This window comes from Bombina bombina, chromosome 8 (genome assembly GCF_027579735.1).
Source record: "Bombina bombina isolate aBomBom1 chromosome 8, aBomBom1.pri, whole genome shotgun sequence".
Taxonomy (NCBI): Eukaryota; Metazoa; Chordata; class Amphibia; order Anura; family Bombinatoridae; genus Bombina; species Bombina bombina.
In genome coordinates, this window is record NC_069506.1 from 124,704,292 (window position 1) to 124,723,857 (window position 19,566).

At 39.8% G+C, this 19,566-nt stretch overlaps 1 protein-coding gene across 1 annotated transcript in view; it reads right to left on the reverse strand.

Moving 5' to 3' along the window:
• FOXJ3 (forkhead box J3) overlaps positions 1-19,566 on the reverse strand; it is a 379,709-nt gene that overhangs the window by 274,545 nt on the left and 85,598 nt on the right. Inside the window, exon 2 of the mRNA XM_053690556.1 lies at positions 2,148-2,211. The gene's annotated coding sequence lies outside the window, so the exon portion shown is untranslated. The remainder of the gene's footprint in view (positions 1-2,147; positions 2,212-19,566) is intronic.

Sequence of the window (19,566 nt, forward strand, 5' to 3'; positions counted from 1 at the left end):
AAACAATAGCATGCCGAGTAGTAACCATACTACTGTAGTTTTACTCAACAGTATAATATCCCTTTAAGAGTCCTACCACACGTTAATTGATGTTGATATCATGACGTCAATATTGTTTTGTTTTTCTCTCTCTTAAAGACTAAAGAAAAAACAACAAAAACAAACCACGCAGGTGGCATTTGATTTCCTCTGACTACTTCCTGTGTAGTGCTATACATACAGCTATATCCTTTTTTAATAAGTCGTTTTTATGTCCCCAGAAAATCTAATATCTCTGCACCTGGAACAATATTATCACTGCTCACTAAATTACTAGTATGGTAACTGTGTAGGAGTTTTATGGTTAATGGTGTTGCATGGAAGAAGATGGGAGATTCCTCATAATCACTGTGCATAGATTTTACATACTAATTTATATATTTTTCATAGAACACATCTATAAAACCACATAACCAACTGTTAATAAAAAACAGACTTTATATACGTTTATTGGTATCCATTCTTCTCACTTAAAATCTGATGCTTGTGGGGTTATTTTTAACTCGAAAACCCAAGCAATTATTTCAGCAAATCAGCGGGCACACTTTATCCTCTGCACCTTATTTCCCAATTACAGAGTATTAATGAAATTTGGCCTTTACGCATACATTTATAGACCTGTTCCGTTTATACAGCCTCCCCCACAACCGCACCTTGTACATTCCTTAGCCCAGTTGTGCTGCAATATTTGTTTGAACTATAGTTTATAAAACAATGAAGAATTGATCACTGTTCTCAACTATTGGTCCACGGTTGGTCAAAGAGATCTATAAAAAATAGATGACATGAGAAATAAGTGTAAAGGGAAAGAAAAGCATTGTGGGGGGAAGCATATCATTACTTAGGACAGGTGATCAGAAGTGCAGAATGGAAGAATTAAAAGAAATAAATTGATTGAAGAAGATGGATGGGCAATGAGCGCGCTGGAGCTGGGGTAAGAATACAGAATAATTGGCTTGCAGTAAATATCGAAAGTAAAAATAATCAAATACATAAATAATAAAAATTAAACAAAATCTACAAATCATCATCTTTAAAAATGACCTGGACCACAAAACAGCTCCTCATCAGGCTATTAAAATGGCATCAGAAGGAAACATTACTATGCGCAGTAAGTGCAGCAGCGCCATAACATATTCTATAAATGTCTATTTTACAGCAGGAGTGGTCAACTGCACTAGTTTTTGTGGCACTTGGAAAAGAGAATAATATGTGCCATAGTTTTTGTGTCCCCAGGAAAAGTAGATGTAAAAACGTGTGCTTCTAGGTAACCAAAACTCTGGATAGAGAAACGAAAGAGGATACACAGCAACAGGACCTAAATCTGGCCCTATGCCACTTGACATGTTTAGAAAATATATTATTATTTGATTATTTAATAGCCATCATTTTATAGATGGGGTCTCAAGCTTCTAAAATATTATTTTGTGGCCCTTATGTCCTAGGAAGTAGGCCACTACTTTTATACTTTGCTGCTTGAGGAAGCAAGTTGTTCTTGCGAAACGCGTCTGGATTTGTTTAAAACTTTTATCATACATTTTATGAAATCAATTTCCAAGTTAGCTTGGAAAGTTTTTTAAGTTATTTGGTTATCCTCTATGGTGATTTTTGATCGCTGGGGGATTTCAAATTTCATTCACACAAGTGACCTATTCTGATCCATTGATGACTGGAGGTGAGCTAGTTGGGGAGCTCTAGAGCAGGGGTCAGCAACATAGGGCCCCCAGATGTTTTGAAACTACATTTCCCATGATGCTGAGATACTCTTTAGACTGTCTATGCATCATGGGAAATGTAGTTCCAAGGTTGCTGACCCCTGCTCTAGGAGGACCCAGACTGCTAAAATTGCACTTTGAGATAAGTGCTACAGCTTTGCGAGTATCCTGCATAAGGGACCTGAACACAAAGATATTATCCCACTGGAGCGCCTTCTTTTCTATTTCAATACAACAAAATTAAAAGACGTCTGTTTCAATTTGTAGCTCATGGACTAACAACTTCAGTTACTATTGATAATTATATGGATTTCAACTGATATTTTGCATTAAAACTGTCTCAGTAAGTTACATACTGATAAATAAATAAATGGAATGGTAAAATTATCTTACCTTCGGTGTGATATCCCAAATCTGTAGCTTTGTTCATTTAAACCCATCTGGACAGGAAATATGCCTGCTGGGGAAAAAAACAAAAACAATATCATTTGGGGGTTATCTTTTAGCTCACAGTGCCTTGTCACACATCCCGCCTCCTTGTCTCTCCCTCATTAATATGCGTTTTTACAAGAGCTCAAAACATCGGCTTTTATTTACCTCATGATGTTGCATAAAATATCAACAAAGAAGTTATTGCTTACTGGATATCTATTTATTAGATACAATTAACATGGTTAAATTACTCCTTAGCAGCTGAGGGGTTAACTCTTTATTGAGCACAACATGTTTGGACATGGAAATATCTTTCTTACTTCATCAAACTGACTTAGGGACAATTCACTAACCGTATTGATTTATTAAGTGGTAAGGTGGTGACTTTGTCAGGCCTTAACTCAAAACCTCAGTCACCACTAAGAAAACCGGCATACCACAGATTTAATCCCGTATAATGTTAATGTAATGTATTCCTATGTATTTGTATTGTGTGTATATAAACAATTGCTAATGGCCTGTACTCCCAGATTAACTTTGTACACATACAGCTTTTAATAGAGCAGAGTGGCTGCAAAATTCACTAGGGGTTAATAAACAGTGTACTGTAAAAAAAAAAAAATTCCGCTAATGTGTTTTCAATATACTGCAGAGTATAAGATGTATGATAAAAAGCATGTTTGTGTTTCTTTTTGTATATGAAATAGCTGCTTTTGTTCTTTGAAACCACAAACCATTTAAAATGGGTTGGGAGCTTGCATGGAAATGTGATTTCCTTATTTTATCACTTTCTGTACACACACACACTACTTTCTTATATCTGTTTATATACCAAAGCCCAATACTTAGAAAGAACAATTGAAAATTAACATTGTATTACTTATCTCTTCTACCCCCCACTGGGAAGGTACTTTTTTTTAGCCTATGCTTAAAGGGACATTCTAGTCAAAATTAAACTTTTGTGATTCAGATAGGGCATGCAATTTTAAACAACTTTCTAATTTACTTTCATCATCAAATTTTCTTTGTTCTCTTGGTATATTTTGTTGAAAGCTAAAATACAAACAATTTGTTGATATAGGACAGAATTGCCTAGGTTTTTTCAGACCACCTCATGCTTTAATAATAAATCCAATCTCTTAAAGGGATATGAAACCCCAAAAATGTATTTTGTGATTCAGACAGAGCATACCATTTACAATGAAAATCCAATTTACATCTATTATCAAATTTGCTTTATTCTCATGCTATTTTGTGTTGAAGAGCTACCTATGGAGGCATCTGAAGCATTACGTGGCAGGAAATAGCGCTGCCATCTTGTGTTCTTACAAATCGATACCATTCTTGCAAAACTGCTGCCATATAATGCTCCAGAAATGGGCCGGCTTCTAAGCAAAAAATACCAAAGAACTAAGAAAAAAGTGATAATATAAATAAATCTATCTGAAATCATGAAAACAAATTGGGGTTTCATATCCCTTTAAATACTATCATAATCACATTTTAGACCTTAAATCTCAGATAAAGGAAACAGCCTATTTCTCCACACAAACACTTGGAAATCTATCCACTGAAGCAAAGCATTCTGGGTAGAAACATCCAGCTGATAAATGCCAAGAAAACAGACTTTGTGGTCCAGTGCATTTTTACATGGATCCCTTTACCACTGTGACAGCTGTATGAAACAGTCAGGGTTACAAGTGCACACAGACAGAAACAGCTGTTTCAACACTGCGGATTTAATCAGTGTGGGGCTCGTTTCCTGTTTGCACTGTAAAGGTAGGAAGAGACTACATACCAGAAATACATTACTGTAGTAAAATGGTACTTCTTGCTCTTCAATTTTTTTAATTATTCAACATAGATCTATACAGAAATTATTTTCTTGGAATGTGTTCCTAACTCCCCTATCATCTAGCTGGTTCCAAAGAGTCCCATGTGTGTCACAAATTGTGAATTAAAGGGACAGTAAAGTCAAAATGAAACCTTCATGATTCAGACAGAGCATGCAATTTTAAACAACTTTTCAATTTACTTTTATCAAATTTGCTTTGTTCTCTTGGTATCTTTTATTAAAGAGTAAAACTAGGTAGGCTCATAAGAGCTCAGGAGTGTGCACGTGTCTTTAATACTCTGTGGCAGCAGTGTTCTGCAACATTGTATAACAAAGCTACAAATAGTGTTGCAAAAACTGCCGCTATAGAGTACTAAAGACACGTGCACACTCCTGAGCTCTTATAAGCCTACCTATTCCCCTTAATTTATCAGACATAACTTTTAATTAATAATTTCATGAAGTGTAAATGTGTGTGATTTCCTGTGTGTATTACTGGTACTAGGGAAGGTAGAGACAATAACAGGCTCCCGGGCTCCCCTGGCTGTGTATTGATAGCAGGTGGGTTAGCTATAATCTGGAATCAGGCAGACTCTGTGTCAAACAATAAGGAGGTGTGGGAGCACCAATAAATATTAATAAAAAAAACTTTCCACTCGGCCTTTCATCCTTCCGATGTCGGTAAAATGAGTACCATTGAGTTGGGTAATAATAACACCTGTTATCAGCGCCGCGAGGTCGGTTAAGTCCAAGGTTGTGCACTATACAAGTATCCATTATTATTATTATTTATTCAGGAAACATATTAAAAATAGCTTCACGGCTGGGCAATTAAAATGTAAAAACCATGATCTTTTGAGTTTCAGCATTCACTTGCTGTAATCATAGGTCATGTGACTGACTGTGTCAAACAGCATAAGCTCATCTTATTGACTGAGAGGCATGCTTCCGATTGGTTGCTGTACTAGACAATCAGACATCAAACTGCTAACCAAGCAAAGATGGCTTTCTCCAATTGGCTAGTTTACAATCAGGTTGCCGATTGATCAATGTTCCTAAATTCTGCTTCCTGGCTGCTAATTCATCAATGGATAAGGAAGGATAGTTTTTTATGGCTTTTACTACACCTAGAACAAGCTAAGGAATGATATCTATATTATTGCAATTCCTTCAATAAAGCAGAGTTCCCAGAATACAAATTTAAACAGTGTCTCTGGGTTGAAAGGGCAATATTCACTCTGTCTGCCATTCTTACTTAAAGTGCCTATAGACCCACGTCTGATATACAGACCTTGTCCACCAGAGGGAAGAATTAAGATTATAAGAGCCCCCCCCTTCCAGAACCTAGTCATTTCAGAATCTTACCCATCACATAAACAGCTTCTTCTCTCCAGCTACCCCTGGTACCACACTCTCTCCTGAACCTTTCAGCCTAGTACCCCAGCTCACTAACTGACTATTACCCCATCTTCTTGGAGTCAGCCATCCTACTGAATCACTGATCAGGACCACAACCTCTTCCTTCCAGCAACCCCTTACTGTGACTATAGGTTTTACATAAAATGTATAAACCTCAACCCAAATGAGTGAAAAGGGACAAGTCAATAGTTTTATGGGACAGTGCAATATCTACCTTAGCTTTCTTTCTATGATTAAAAGGACACTCAGGTCAAAATTACACTTTCATGATTCAGACACAGCATTTTAAACAACTTTCCAATTTACTTCCATTAACAAAATGTGCACAGTCTTTTTATATTTATACTTTTTGAGTCACCAGCTACTACTGAGCATGTGCAAGAATTCACAGAATATACGTATATGCATTTGTGATTGGCTGATGGCTGTCACATGATACAGGAGTGGAAATAGACATAATTGTCAGGGGGAAAAAAATACAACTCATTTGAATTTCAGACTAAGTGCTATTGCATTGTCTTTTTATCATGCACTTGATGATAATGCAAATCTTCTTTATTTACTTGGTCCTTTAAATTGCCACAAAGCGCACCAAGTGATAGGTTATGCTTTGTGCACAGGGCACACTAACCAATCAATGTACTTATTACCAAATGTACAAAACGCAGATTTCATCAGGTAAAGTAACTTTTAAATGCAGTTTTGTAGCGTTTGTTGCACTTTTGTATACTGGGATTGTATAGCACCTGTATACCACCATTATTTATATCCCATTAAAGGACCATTAACTACAGCAGGATTGCATAATCAGACAAACCAAGTGCTCTTACTCTGCATTTCAAATAAGTAGAACTTTTTTTTTCTGACAAAATTTGAACATTTTCTTCTGTTTTCTTGGCACCTGTATCATGTGACAGCCTTCACCAAATCATAGACTCATTTGTTTACACTGTGAACTCTTGCACATTCTCAGTAGGATCTGGTGCCTCAGAAATTGTGTATATAAAAAAACTGTACCCACTTTGATGATTACTAAATTGCAAATATTTTTAAGATTGAATGCTCTATTCCACACAAATAGGTTTAATTTTATCTAGCTATATCTCTACATTTAAGCAGATTAGTGTGTCCTTAAAGGGACAGTTCACTGTAAAAAAAAAAATCCTGAATGTGTTCCCCATGACTTCTTATACCAGCTGCAGCGTATTATTTAAAGTATTAAATGTATGTGGAATTGCTTATTTATGCTTCTGTTAGCAAAATAAATTGCTGAATATGCTCTTTGAAAGCACAGCCTATCAAATTAGGCTTAGCGTGCTGACAGATCAGATCTTGTTATCTTATCAATGAAATGGTTCCTTTTCTTATCTCTGTCTCTGTACAATACTTCGAAAGAACAATTGAAAATGTAAATTTTAGAGCTTTATCTCTTCTACCTCCCACTGTGAGTGTAAATTCGTCTGCTGGCTGTGTTTACATAGTTACTCAAAAGCCTATACCTAGGTACAGAAACTTTCAGTATAGGTAGGGATACTACAGGCTAAATTATCTTTTTCAAATGCCAATATAAAGGCTAAGGAGCTATTTATAAACAATTTAATACACTCCAGCAGGTGGATCATTGGGAAAAAATTAAAGGAGAGAAAGTTTTTGGGCAAATTGTCCCTTTAAATTACTGCCCATTAAGGTTAATTATGTGTTTTTAATACATATGTGGCAATTAGTACATGAATACTGTTTCTATTTAGATACAGGGGAAGCACCTCTCTTGTTCTAAAGAAACATGTTTCCTCACATTTCTTTAGATATTGCAGCATATAGAATTAAAGAGCTATGAAACACAAATATTTTTTTCCATGATTCAGATAGAGCATGCAATTATACCCCTTGAGTGCTAAGCCGTATTTGAGGGTTTTTTTTTTTTGGGGTTTTTTTTTTTCAGATCCCAGACTTATTACTGTTGGAAAGTTTAGGCGATTACCTTTCCAACGGTGGGTCTTGGGGGTCTTTAGTAGGAGGTGTGCATGACTAATATTTTTACTATCGACTAGTTGACAGCTGTTGCCCCAGGCTTTGTTTATAGTTAAACTATTATAATATCATGATTCTATTTTTCACTACAGTTAATTATTCTCTAAAACTATATCTCTCACTCCCGAACAGGCTCTCCTACACTTTCCATTGGATAACATTCTCAAACATCAAAGCAAACTGGCAGCAATGATTTGTACTATCACTAGATTAAGCATTGCCAGATATTGGAGATCAGAACCCCCCCTGTTTTGATTATATTTTACAAAAGTTAGAATATCACTATAATATAAGTAGTTTAACCGCAACCATATTAAATAAACAAAATCAATTCATTGTAAACTGGGAACCATACATACATCATGTTTTATGAGGAAGCTAGGAGTAACACTAGACGGGGGATACGTTCTAAGTCTTGTGGAGGATTTGTTGATATGAAAACATGTAGAAAGTGACTAATTCCATTTCTCTCACATTTAAGGACTTAAATCGAAGTGATTAGCTATATTAAAAGATCTCTCTTTATTCTAGCTATTCAATAACAGAAAATAGAAGGGTTTGTGAGTGTAACTCTTGATGTCGTTTTATCTTTTCCATTTTATGTTTTGGGATCAAGTTATATGATTGTAAAAAAAATATTTCAATAAAAATGATTTCATCAAAAAAAAAATTCCAAGTAGGACTTTTTGTTGAAGATGCCATTTTTTTCGGTTAGCAAAATGTGTTTCATCTACGAAATAACACATCATAACTGCCGCCAAGTGAGACAATCTGCAATCGGTATTAGGCTAGGGGCTAGTAGGCTACGGGCTGTTTTTGACTGTTAAAATATAGCGTAATTTAATATATCATTAATCGACTAATGCCGTACCAGTTGAAAAATGCAATACTTATTGAATAGTCGATTAGTCAACTTGTCTGTCTTAGCCCTAGTCTGTAGCTGCTTAGATGCCGGAGATACAGGCTTCTAAGCAGCATGCCCATTTCCCTATAATGTCTATTGTATTTGTAAAATAAAGTTACGCGGTGATGTCACCGCGTGAAACGTGAAGCCCCAGAGATGACTATCCCTATGCAGGCCAGATCGCTGGGGTAGGAGCGGGGGGGAATCCCCAGATCTCCCTCAAGGTGGGAGAGTGCTAGCAACGGCTCTGAGCCGTCGTTAGCACCTGACTGAGACAATTTGCAACAGCTCAGAGCCGTCGTTAGCACTGAAGGGGTTAAGCAAATTTCTAATTTACTCCTATTATCAATTTTTCTTTGTTCTCTTGGTATCTTTATTTGAAAAAACAGGAATATAAGCTTATGAGCTGGCCCATTTTGGTTCAGAACCTGGGTAGCGCTTGCTGATTGGTGGCTGAGCCTTCAGAGAAAACGGAACTGCTCACGTTACATCTCTCTATATACACAAAGGGCTAGATTTATCAAAGCCATTCTCCTCTAATATCGTCCAAAATAACGCATACAAACGGATCCTCATATTTATCGAAGCACTCTGCGCCTATAATTGCGCAAATCTGAAAGAAACTTCTTCGCACTTCACGGGCACGCTCCGTAGTGCACCAATATACATTATTAATAGGCGTAATTTAACAGCCCCACCTACAAATACGCCCAGTTGCTTATTCATCATTGCTTTGCACCGATAATTCCAGCTGTAATTGCGTGTTGTATATTTCGCCATACAGACTCAGTCGAACACCATTATAATACATGCTTTTACATCTTGTGATGCAGTACTTTACTCTTTCAACTAATTTTTCAAAAGTTCAGCGCAAAGAAGATACTGTTATTCCCAGTAATTTGCGCTTCCACAGGCGCATATGGTACTAAAAGTTTTATATGTATATATCGATATATTGATATATTCATTTTTGTGTCAACTTGTGGCACAAACAGCACAGAAACATTGTGTAATATAAATATTAGCTAATTAGTTACCTAAAAAACGTTTTAATCATCAAAACATGGCGGCGCAAATATTTATAGGGAGTAAATAGGGAGTAAATGCTGTTCCCGACAGGCGCAATTTATCATTACTACGCCCCAGCTCGCCTGTGCAAAGTTACGTCTATTTTTTTTTATAAATTTAGGCGCACATGTGCACCTCTCCGAAGGCGAGCTGGGGCGCAGTTACAGGCGAAGAACATACAGAGTTCGCCTAGCCTTTGATAATCTAGCCCAAAGTCTAACTGTTAGGTATTAAAAAAGATTTATGGCCAGGGGTTCAATGAGCAAAACCATTTATTTTAGATATAAACAGATCTCTCTCCCACTCTCTACTGGAGGTTAATTTATACTGCTGTTACTACAGAGAATACAGCTGCATTTATATTTTCAGTATAGGCTGTGGTTTCAACAGGCAAAATCAGCTATTTGAAATGAAACAATAAAAGGGTAAAGGAGCTAAGTGCAAACAATTTAGCACACTCCAGCAGGTAAAATTAATCATAAGAAATCCATTTAAGGGGGAAACATTTACAGCACACTTGTTTTTTTTTTTTTACAATACCGTGTTTAATATGCCTTTTGTTGAAAAGCATATGTACATATCCTTGGCAGCAGCAATGCAAGGTTGACTAACTAGTGAACGGTGAAGCAACAGTGCATAATAACAAACATAATAGAGCATTTTAATTTTGCACTTTTATAGTTTTAATATTTCACAGAAAACTGGGAGCAGTGGTTCCTAAAATAATAGTTGTGGATCCTAACGTTTAGGATTCTATTTAACACTTTGAGTGCTAAGCACTTTCCCCACCTGGGTGCTAAGATTTTTTAATGTTTTTTTTTGTTTGTTTTTTAACAATTTTTTTTTAACTTTTTTTTATTTTTTTCAGACTCCCAATACTTACACTCTTGGAAAGGTTGGGCGATTACCTTTCCAATGGTGGGTCTATATACTTAACATTGTTGAGTATAAATAAAGTTGTGCGGTGACGTCATCACGGTTATTGCGCATGACGTCACCACGCAAAGCGGGAGGGCCCCGGCGATGCCTGCCACTCTACAGGCACGATCACCGGGGTAGAGCGGGTGGGAGCCCCCAAATCTTTCTCAAGGTGGGAGAGTGCTAGTGACAGTTTCGAGCCGTCATTACACCAGAGTGGGAAACTCTGTGACGGCTCAGAGCCGTCATTAGCACTCAAAGGGTTAAATTCATGCATACAATTATTCACTAGGTTGGAAAAGAATTATAAGGCTGGCTGTCAACCCTTTATACATATTGAATATTTATATCCCTCTGTACTAGTAGCTTGTCAACCATGACTATATATATTGTATTATTATAATTATCCTTTTATAAACACACTAACTGATTCCAGATATCTCATAGCTATAGGCAGGCTAGGACTAAAGGATCAATGTAATATGATTATATAGAGATAGAGATAGAGAATAGATGGTAGATAGAGAGAGAGGCCAAATTAGGAAGACAAGAAGTTAAATATATATGAAAGGTCAGAGAAGCTGCTTACTAAACAAACGTATAATTACATTTCATAGTTTCTGAGAAATGTAGCTGACATCTATATATACACACACAGAGGTGTCAAACAAATCATATTTACTTACTTTTCCTGTTTAAAACTTTAATGTTACCAAAATCGAAAGTACCCTCCTGAAAAGGTTATCTTTAAAAAAAAAAAAATCCCCTTAGTCATGCCAAGATCTACTTTTGATGATGCAAATTTGTTAAGAAAATTGAAATAGATGTCCACAGACAATGAGGCAAATAATGTCTGAACGACTCAGAGCTTCTTATGATGAGCTATGAAACAGACAAACAACTTTGATGAGGTTTTCCTCTTTTGGGTTTATATGTGCACAACCCTTTACCTCTGTATTGTTACCAAAAACCCCAGAACTTCAAAGGAAGGCCCCAAAAGATAGAACAAGATGAATAAATAAAACCACTTAGGTTTTCACAAATCCTCCTACATGCTGTTTACTTATAAATCTGGTACTAACCTTGTGTCTTCACAATTTTCCCCAACTTGAAATGTTGATCTTCATGCATTTGAAATGTACGGAATAACTGAGTGACAAAATCCTTACAGCAATACTTATAACACGCTGTAAAATTTTGAATATGTTGTGCATTCTGTTACTCCTTAAAAGGGACATTAAACACTAAATACATTTAAAATACCTAATAGTCCACCTTGTCAGATAAATCTATGGGTGAAAACTAGTAGTAGTTGTACTTTAAGCAATAACTAAATTCAAGAACATCAGCAGTGACCCCACCAGAATGGGTATGCTAAAGAAAGTTTGCTTCTATGTACTATCTGTATATAAAAAGTTATGAGAGCTGCTTTTTGCTAACACACACACACTCTTAAAAACACACCACCAGTGTGTGTGTATATATATATATGCTATGTGAAGCGGTATGTGAAACGCAACCGCGTCAGGGATTATTTGTATTTTAATTTGCCCTACAGTTGTTACAAACAATAGTAGAAGCTAACGTTGATTTAGATAAATTTACTATAATATATTTTGCTAAGCATGGTTTGCTCTTAGTATCACTAGAAGTGGTAACATCAGTAATATTGTGTCTGGTCCGAGGAAAAATAATACAAGCAAGCTTACAATACAAGCTGAACCTTTGATAAAAAACAGAATTTATGCTTACCTGATAAATTACTTTCTCTTACAGGTGTATTCAGTCCACGGATTCATCCTTCCTGTAGGGATTGAGAATATCCCACAAGTAAGTGGCAAAGAGAGCACACAGCAGAGCTGTCCATATAGCTCCCCTCAGGCTCCGCCCCCCCCAGTCATTCGACCGACGGTTAGGAGAAAAAGGAGAACCATAGGGTGCAGTGGTGACTGTAGTTATGTAAATTAAATAGAACCTGACTTAAATATCAGGGCGGGCCGCGGACTGAATACACCTGTAAGAGAAAGTAATTTATCAGGTAAGCATAAAATTCTGGTTTTCTCTACTTGGTGTATTCAGTCCACGGATTCATCCTTACTTGTGGGATACCAATACCAAAGCAATAGGACACGGATGAAGGGAGGGAACAAGTCAGGTAACCTAAACAGAAGGCACCACTGCTTGCAAAACCTTTCTCCCAAAAATAGCCTCCAAAGAAGCAAAAGTATTGAATTTATTAAAATTTGGCGAATGTATGCAGTGAAGGACCAAGTCGCTGCCTTACAAATCTGTTCAACAGAAGCCTCATTCTTGAAAGCCCATGTGGAAGCCACAGCTCTGGTGGAAAGATCTGTAATTCGTTTCAGGAGGTGCTTACCAGCAGTCTCATAAGCTAATCGGATGTATGGCTTTTCAGCCAGAATGAAAGAAAGGTAGCAGTCGCTTTCAGACCTCTCCTCTTAGCAGAATTACACAACAAACAAGGATGATGTTTGTCTGAAATCTTTAGTTGCTTTAAATAGAACTTTAAAGCACGAACCACATCAAGATTGTGCAACAGTCGTTCCGTCTTAGAAACTGAATTAGGGCACAATGATTTCCTGGTTAATATTCTTATTAGAACCACCTTGGAAGGAAACCAGGTTTGTACGCAAACAACCTTATCTGCATGGAACACCAGATAGGGTGAATCACACTGCAAAGCAGACAATTCTGAAACTCTTCGAGCAGAAGAAATAGCTACTAAAAAACAAAACTTTCCAAGATTAATAACTTGATATCTATGGAATGTAAAGGTTCAAACGGAACCCTTGAAGAACTGAAAGAACTAAATTTAGACTCCATGGAGGAGCCCACAGGTCTGTAGACAGGCTTGATTCTAACTAGGGCCTGTGCAAACGGCCTGAACGTCTGGTACATGCTGCCAGACGCTTGTGTAACAGGACAGAGCAGATATCTGTCCCTATTAAGGAACTAGCTGACAGGACCTTTCTCCAAACCTTCTTGGAGAAAAGACAATATCCTTGGAATCCTAACCTTACTCCACGAGTAACCCTTGGATTCACACCAACAAAGATATTTCCGCCTATATCTTATAGTAAATTTTCCTGGTGACAGGCTTTCTGGCCTGTATCAGAGTATCTATATCTGATCAGGAAGAAACCCCGCTTAGCTAGTATTAGCGTTCAATCTCCAAGCAGTCAGTTGCAGAGAAGTAACTAGATTTGGATGCTTGAAAGGACTTTGGATTAGAAGATCCTGCCTCAAATGGCAGTTTCCTTGGTGGGAGACCGATGACATGTCCACTAGGTCTGCATACCAAGTCCTGCGTGGCCACGCAGGCGCTATCAGAATTACCGAAAGCCTTCTCCTGTTAGTATTCTGGCTATTAGCCAGGGTAGAAGAGAGGAAACGGTTGGAAAGACATAAGCTAGGACCTGAATGACAAGGCGCTATTAATGCATCTATCAATGCCCGCCTTGGGATCCCTGGATCTGGAACCATAAAGGGGAGTTTGGTGTTCTAACGGGACGCCATCAGATCCAACTCTGGAATGCCCCAAAGCTGGGTCAGCTGAGCAAAAACCTCCGGGTGGTGTTCCCACTCCCCCGGACGGAAAAGTCTGACGACTTATCGGGAGAAGAGGATTCTTCCCGAGACCATAGTCCCCTGAGCCTTCAGGGAGGTTCCAGACCGCACCCCAGCCTACCAGACTGGCATCGGTCGTGACAATGATCCAGTCCGGTCTCGGAAACTCATTCCCCTGAGACTGGTGATCATGAGACAACCACCAGAGAAGAGAGTCTCTGGTTTTTTTGATCCATTTGAATTTGAGGAGACAAATCCGCGTAATCTCCATTCCACTGTTTGAGCAGGCACAGCTGCAGTGGCCTGAGATGGATTTGGGCGAAAGGGACTACGTCCATTGCCGCAACCATTAAACCAATTACTTTCATGCACTTAGCCACGGAAGGCAGAGGAATGGAATGAAGAACTCGGCAAGTATTCAGCAGTTTTAACTTCCTGACCTCTGTCAGAAAGATTTTCATTTCTACCGAGTCTATTAGTGTTCCCAGAAAGGGAACCCTTGTGAGCGGGGATAGAGAACTCTTTTCTACGTTCACCTTCCACCCGTGAGATCTTAGAAAGGCCAGAACGATGTCCGTATGAGCCTTGGCTCTGTGAAAGGACGACACCTGTATTAATATGTCGTCTAGGTAAGGTGCTACTGCAATGCCCTGCGGTCTTAGAACCGCTAGAAGGGACCCTAGCACCTTTGTGAAAATTCTGGGAGCGGTGGCCAACCTGAAAGGAAGGGCCACGAACTGGTAATGTTTGTCCAGAAAGGCGAACCTTAGGAACTGATGGTGATCTTTGTGGATAGGAATATGTAGGTATGCATCCTTTAGATCTTTAGTCATATATTGACCTTCCTGGATCATCGGCAAGATTGTCCGAATGGTTTCCATCTTGAAAGACGGAACTCTGAGGAATTTGTTTAGAATTTTTAGATCCAGGATTGGCCTGAAAGTTCCTTCCTTTTTGGGAACTACAAACAGGTTTGAGTAAAAACCCAGTCCTTGTTCTGCAATTGGAACTGGGTGTATCACTACCATTTTTAGTAGATCTTCTACACAGCGTAAGAACGCCTGTTTCTTTGTTTGGTCTGAAGACAAACGAGAAATGTGGAACCTTCCCCTTGGGGGAGAATCCTTGAATTCTAGAAGCTACCCCTGAGCAACTATTTCTAATGCCCAGGGATCCGGAACGTCTCTTGCCCAAGCCTGAGCAAAGAGAGAAAGTCTGCCCCCTACTAGATCCAATCCCAGATCGGGGGCTACCCCTTCATGCTGTCTTGGTAGCAGGAGCAGGCTTCTTGGCCTGTTTACCCTTATTCCAGCCCTGCAAGGGTTTCCAGGTTGCTTTGGGCTGGGAAGCGTTATCTTGCTTTGCGGCAGCAGAGGTTGCAGCAGGTCCACTCCTAAAGTTGCGAAAGGAGCTAAAAACAGAATTTATGCTTACCTGATAAATTACTTTCTCCAACGGTGTGTCCGGTCCACGGCGTCATCCTTACTTGTGGGATATTCTCCTCCCCAACAGGAAATGGCAAAGAGCCCAGCAAAGCTGGCCATATAGTCCCTCCCAGGCTCCGCCTACCCCAGTCATTCGACCGACGGACAGGAGGAAATATATATAGGAGAAACCATATGGTAACGTGGTGACTGTAGTTAGAGAAAATAATTCCTCAGACCTGATTAAAAAACCAGGGCGGGCCGTGGACCGGACACACCGTTGGAGAAAGTAATTTATCAGGTAAGCATAAATTCTGTTTTCTCCAATCATAGGTGTGTCCGGTCCACGCGTCATCCTTACTTGTGGGAACCAATACCAAAGCTTTAGGACACGGATGAAGGGAGGGAGCAAATACAGGTCACCTAAACGGAAGGCACCACGGCTTGCAAAACCTTTCTCCCCAAAAATAGCCTCCGAAGAAGCAAAAGTATAAAATTTGTAAAATTTGGCCAAAGAGTGCAGTGAAGACCAAGTCGTTGCCTTACATATCTGGTCAACAGGAGCCTCGTTCTTGAAGGCCCATGTGGAAGCCACAGCCCTAGTGGAGTAGCTGTGATACTTTCAGGGGGCTTGCCGTCCGGCAGTCTCAAAAGCCAATCTGATAATGCTTTTTAAGCCAAAAGGAAAGAGAGGTAGAAGTTGCTTTTTTACCTCTCCTTTTACCAGAATAAACAACAAACAAGGAAGATGTTTGTCTGAAATCTTTTGTAGCCTCTAAATAGAATTTTAGAGCACGGACTACGTCCCAATTGTGTAACAAACAGTTTCCTTCTTTGAAACTGGATTCGGTCATAAAGAAGGTACAAACTATCTCCAGGTTAATATTTTTGTTGGAAAACAACCTTCGGAAGAAACCAGGCTCAGTACGCAAACCACCTTATCTGCATGGACCAGATAGGGCGGGAGAACACTGCAGAGCAGATAACCTCAGAAACTCTTCTAGCAGAAGAAAATTGCAACCAAAAACAAAACTTTCCACGATAATAACTTAATATCAACGGAATGTAAGGGTTCAAACGGAACCCCTTTGAAGAACTGAAAAGAACTAGATTAAGACTCCAGGGAGGAGTCAAAGGTCTGTAAACAGGCTTGATTCTAACCAGAGCCTGAAACAAACGCTTAAACGTCTGGCACAGCTGCCAGCTTTTGTGAAGTAAAACAGCTAAGCAGAGATCTGTCCCTTCAGAGAACTTGCAGAGAAAATCCTTTCTCCAAAAACTTCTTGTAGAAAGGAAAGAATCTTAGGAATTTTTATCTTGTTCCATGGGAATCCTTTAGATTCACACCAACAGATATATATTTTCCATATTTTATGGTAAATTTTTCTATTACAGGCTTTCTAGCCTGAATAAGAGTATCTATACAGAATCTGAAAACCCACGCTTTGAAAGAATCAAGCGTTTCAATCTCCAAGCAGTCAGTTGGAGGGAAAACCAGATTCGGATGTACGAATGGACCCTGAACAAGAAGGTCCCTGTCTCAAAGGTAGCTTCCATGGTGGAGCCGATGACATATTCACCAGGTCTGCATACCAAGTCCTGCGTGTCACGCAGAGGAACTATCAAGATCACCGAAGCCCTCTCTGATTGATCCTGGCTACCAGCCTGGGAATGAGAGGAAACGGTGGGAATACATAAGCTAGGTTGAAGATCCAAGGTGCTACTATTGTTCCACTAGAGTCGCCTAGGGATCCTGGATTTGGACCCGTAACAAGGGACCTTGAAGTTCTGACGAGAGGCCATCAGATCCATGTCTGGAATGCCCCATAATTGAGTTATTTGGGCAAAGATTTCCGGGATGGAGTTCCCACTCCCCGGATGCTCCTCCATCACCAGGGAACTCCTTGTTCCCCCCGATGGTTGATATATGCAACAGCTCGTCATGTTGTCTGATTGACACCTTATGAAATTGGCCCTTTGCTAGTCGAGCCAAGCCTTGAGAGCATTGAATATCGCTCCTCAGTTCCAGAATGTTTATCGGGAGAAGAGAGTCTTCCCGAGACCATAGACCCTGAGCTTTCAGGGGTTCCCAGACCGCGCCCCAGCCCACAGACTGGCGTCGGTCGATGACAATGACCCACTCTGGTCTGCGGAAGCTCATTCCCTGTGACAGGTTTGTCCAGGGTCAGCCACCCAACGGAGTGAATCTCTGGTCCTATGATCTACTTGGATCGTCGGAGACAAGTCTGTATAATCCCCATTCCACTGTCTGAGCATGCACAGTTGTAATGGTCTTAGATGAATTCGTGCAAAAGGAACTATGTCCATTGCCGCAACCATCAAAACTATTACTTCCATGCACTGCACTATGGAAGGTAAGAAGAACAGAATGAAGTACCTGACAAGAGCTTAGAAGTTTGATATTTTCTGGCCTCCGTGTCAGAAAAATCTTCATTTCTAAGGAAACTATATTGTTCCCAAGAAGGGAACTCTTGTTGACGGGGGACAGAGAACTCTTTCCTATGTTCACTTTCCACCTGTGAGATCTGAGAAAGGCTAGGACAATGTCCGGTATGAGCCCTTTGCTTTTGACAGAGACGCCACTTGAATCAGGATGTCGTCCAAGTAAGGTACTACTGCAATGGCCCCTTGGTCTTAGCACCGCTAGAAGGGACCCTAGTACCTTTGTGAAAATCCTTGGAGCAGATGGCTAATCCGAATGGAAGTGCCACAAGCTGGTAATGCTTGTCCAGAAAGGGCGAACCTTAGGAACCGAAGATGTTCCTTGTGGATAGGAATATGTAGGTACGCATCCTTTAAATCCACCGTGGTCATGAATTGACCTCGCTGGATGGTTAGGAAGGATCGTTCGAATGGTTTCCATTTTGAACGATGGAAACCCTTAGAAAACTTGTTAAGAATCTTGAGCTCTAAAATTGGTCTGAATGTTCCCTCTTTTTTGGGAACTAGGAACAGGTTGGAGTAAAACCCCCATCCCTTGTTCTCCTAATGGAACAGGATGAATCACTCCATTCTTGACAGGTCTTCTACACAATGTAAGAATGCCTGTCCTTTTATTTGGTTCGAAGATAATTGAGACCTGTGGAAACCTTCCCCTTGGGGGTAGTTCCCTGAATTCCAGGGAGAAAACCTTGAGAAAACTATTTCTAGCGCCCAAGGATCCTGAATATCTCTTGCCCAAGCCTGAGCAAAGAGAGAAAGTCTGCCCCCACCAGATCCGGGTCCCGGATCGGGGGCCCAACACTTCATGCTGTTTTGGTAGCAGTGGCAGGTTTCTTGGCCTGCTTACCCTTGTTTCCAGCCTTGCCTCGGTCTCCAGGCTGGCTTGGTTTTAAGAAGTATTACCCTCTTACTTAGAGGATGTAGAATTTGAGGCGGCTGGTCCGTTTCTGCGAAAGGGACGAAAAATTTGGCTTATTTTTAGCCTTTAATAAAGACCTATCCTGAGGAAGGGCGTGGCCCTTTCCCCCAGTGATGTCCTGAAATAATCTCTTTTCAAGTCAGGGCCAAACAGTGTTTTTACCCTTGAAAGAGATGTTAAGCAATTTGGTCCTTGGAGGACACATCCGCTGACCAAGACTTTAGCCAAAGCGCTCTGCGCGCCCAGATAGCAAACCCCTGAATTATTTCCGCGCTATCTACGCTAATTGCAAAGCGGCATCTAAAATAAAAGTTAGCCAAATTAAGTGCTTGAACTCTGTCCATAACCTCCTCATACGAAGATTCTTTATTGAGCGACTTTTCTAGTTCTTCGAACCAGAAACACGCAGCTGTTAGTGACAGGAACAATGCATGAAATTGGTTGTAAGGAAGGTAACCTTGCTGAACAACACATCTTTTTAAGCAAACCCCTCTAACTTTTTATCCATAGGATCCTTGAAAACACAACTATCTTCTATAGGAATAGAGTGCGTTTGTTTAGAGTAGAAACCGCCCCCCCTCGACCTTGGGGGACTGTCTGCCATAAGTCCTTTCTGGGGTCGACTATAAGGAAATAATTTCTTAAATATAGGGGGAGGAACAAAAGTTATGCCGGGCCTTTCCCACTCCTTATTTACTATGTCCGCCACCCGCTTGGGTTATAGGAAAAGCATCAGGGGGACACCGAACCTCTAGGATGTCCATCTTACATAATTTCTTTGGAAATGACCAAATTGTCACAATCATCCAGAG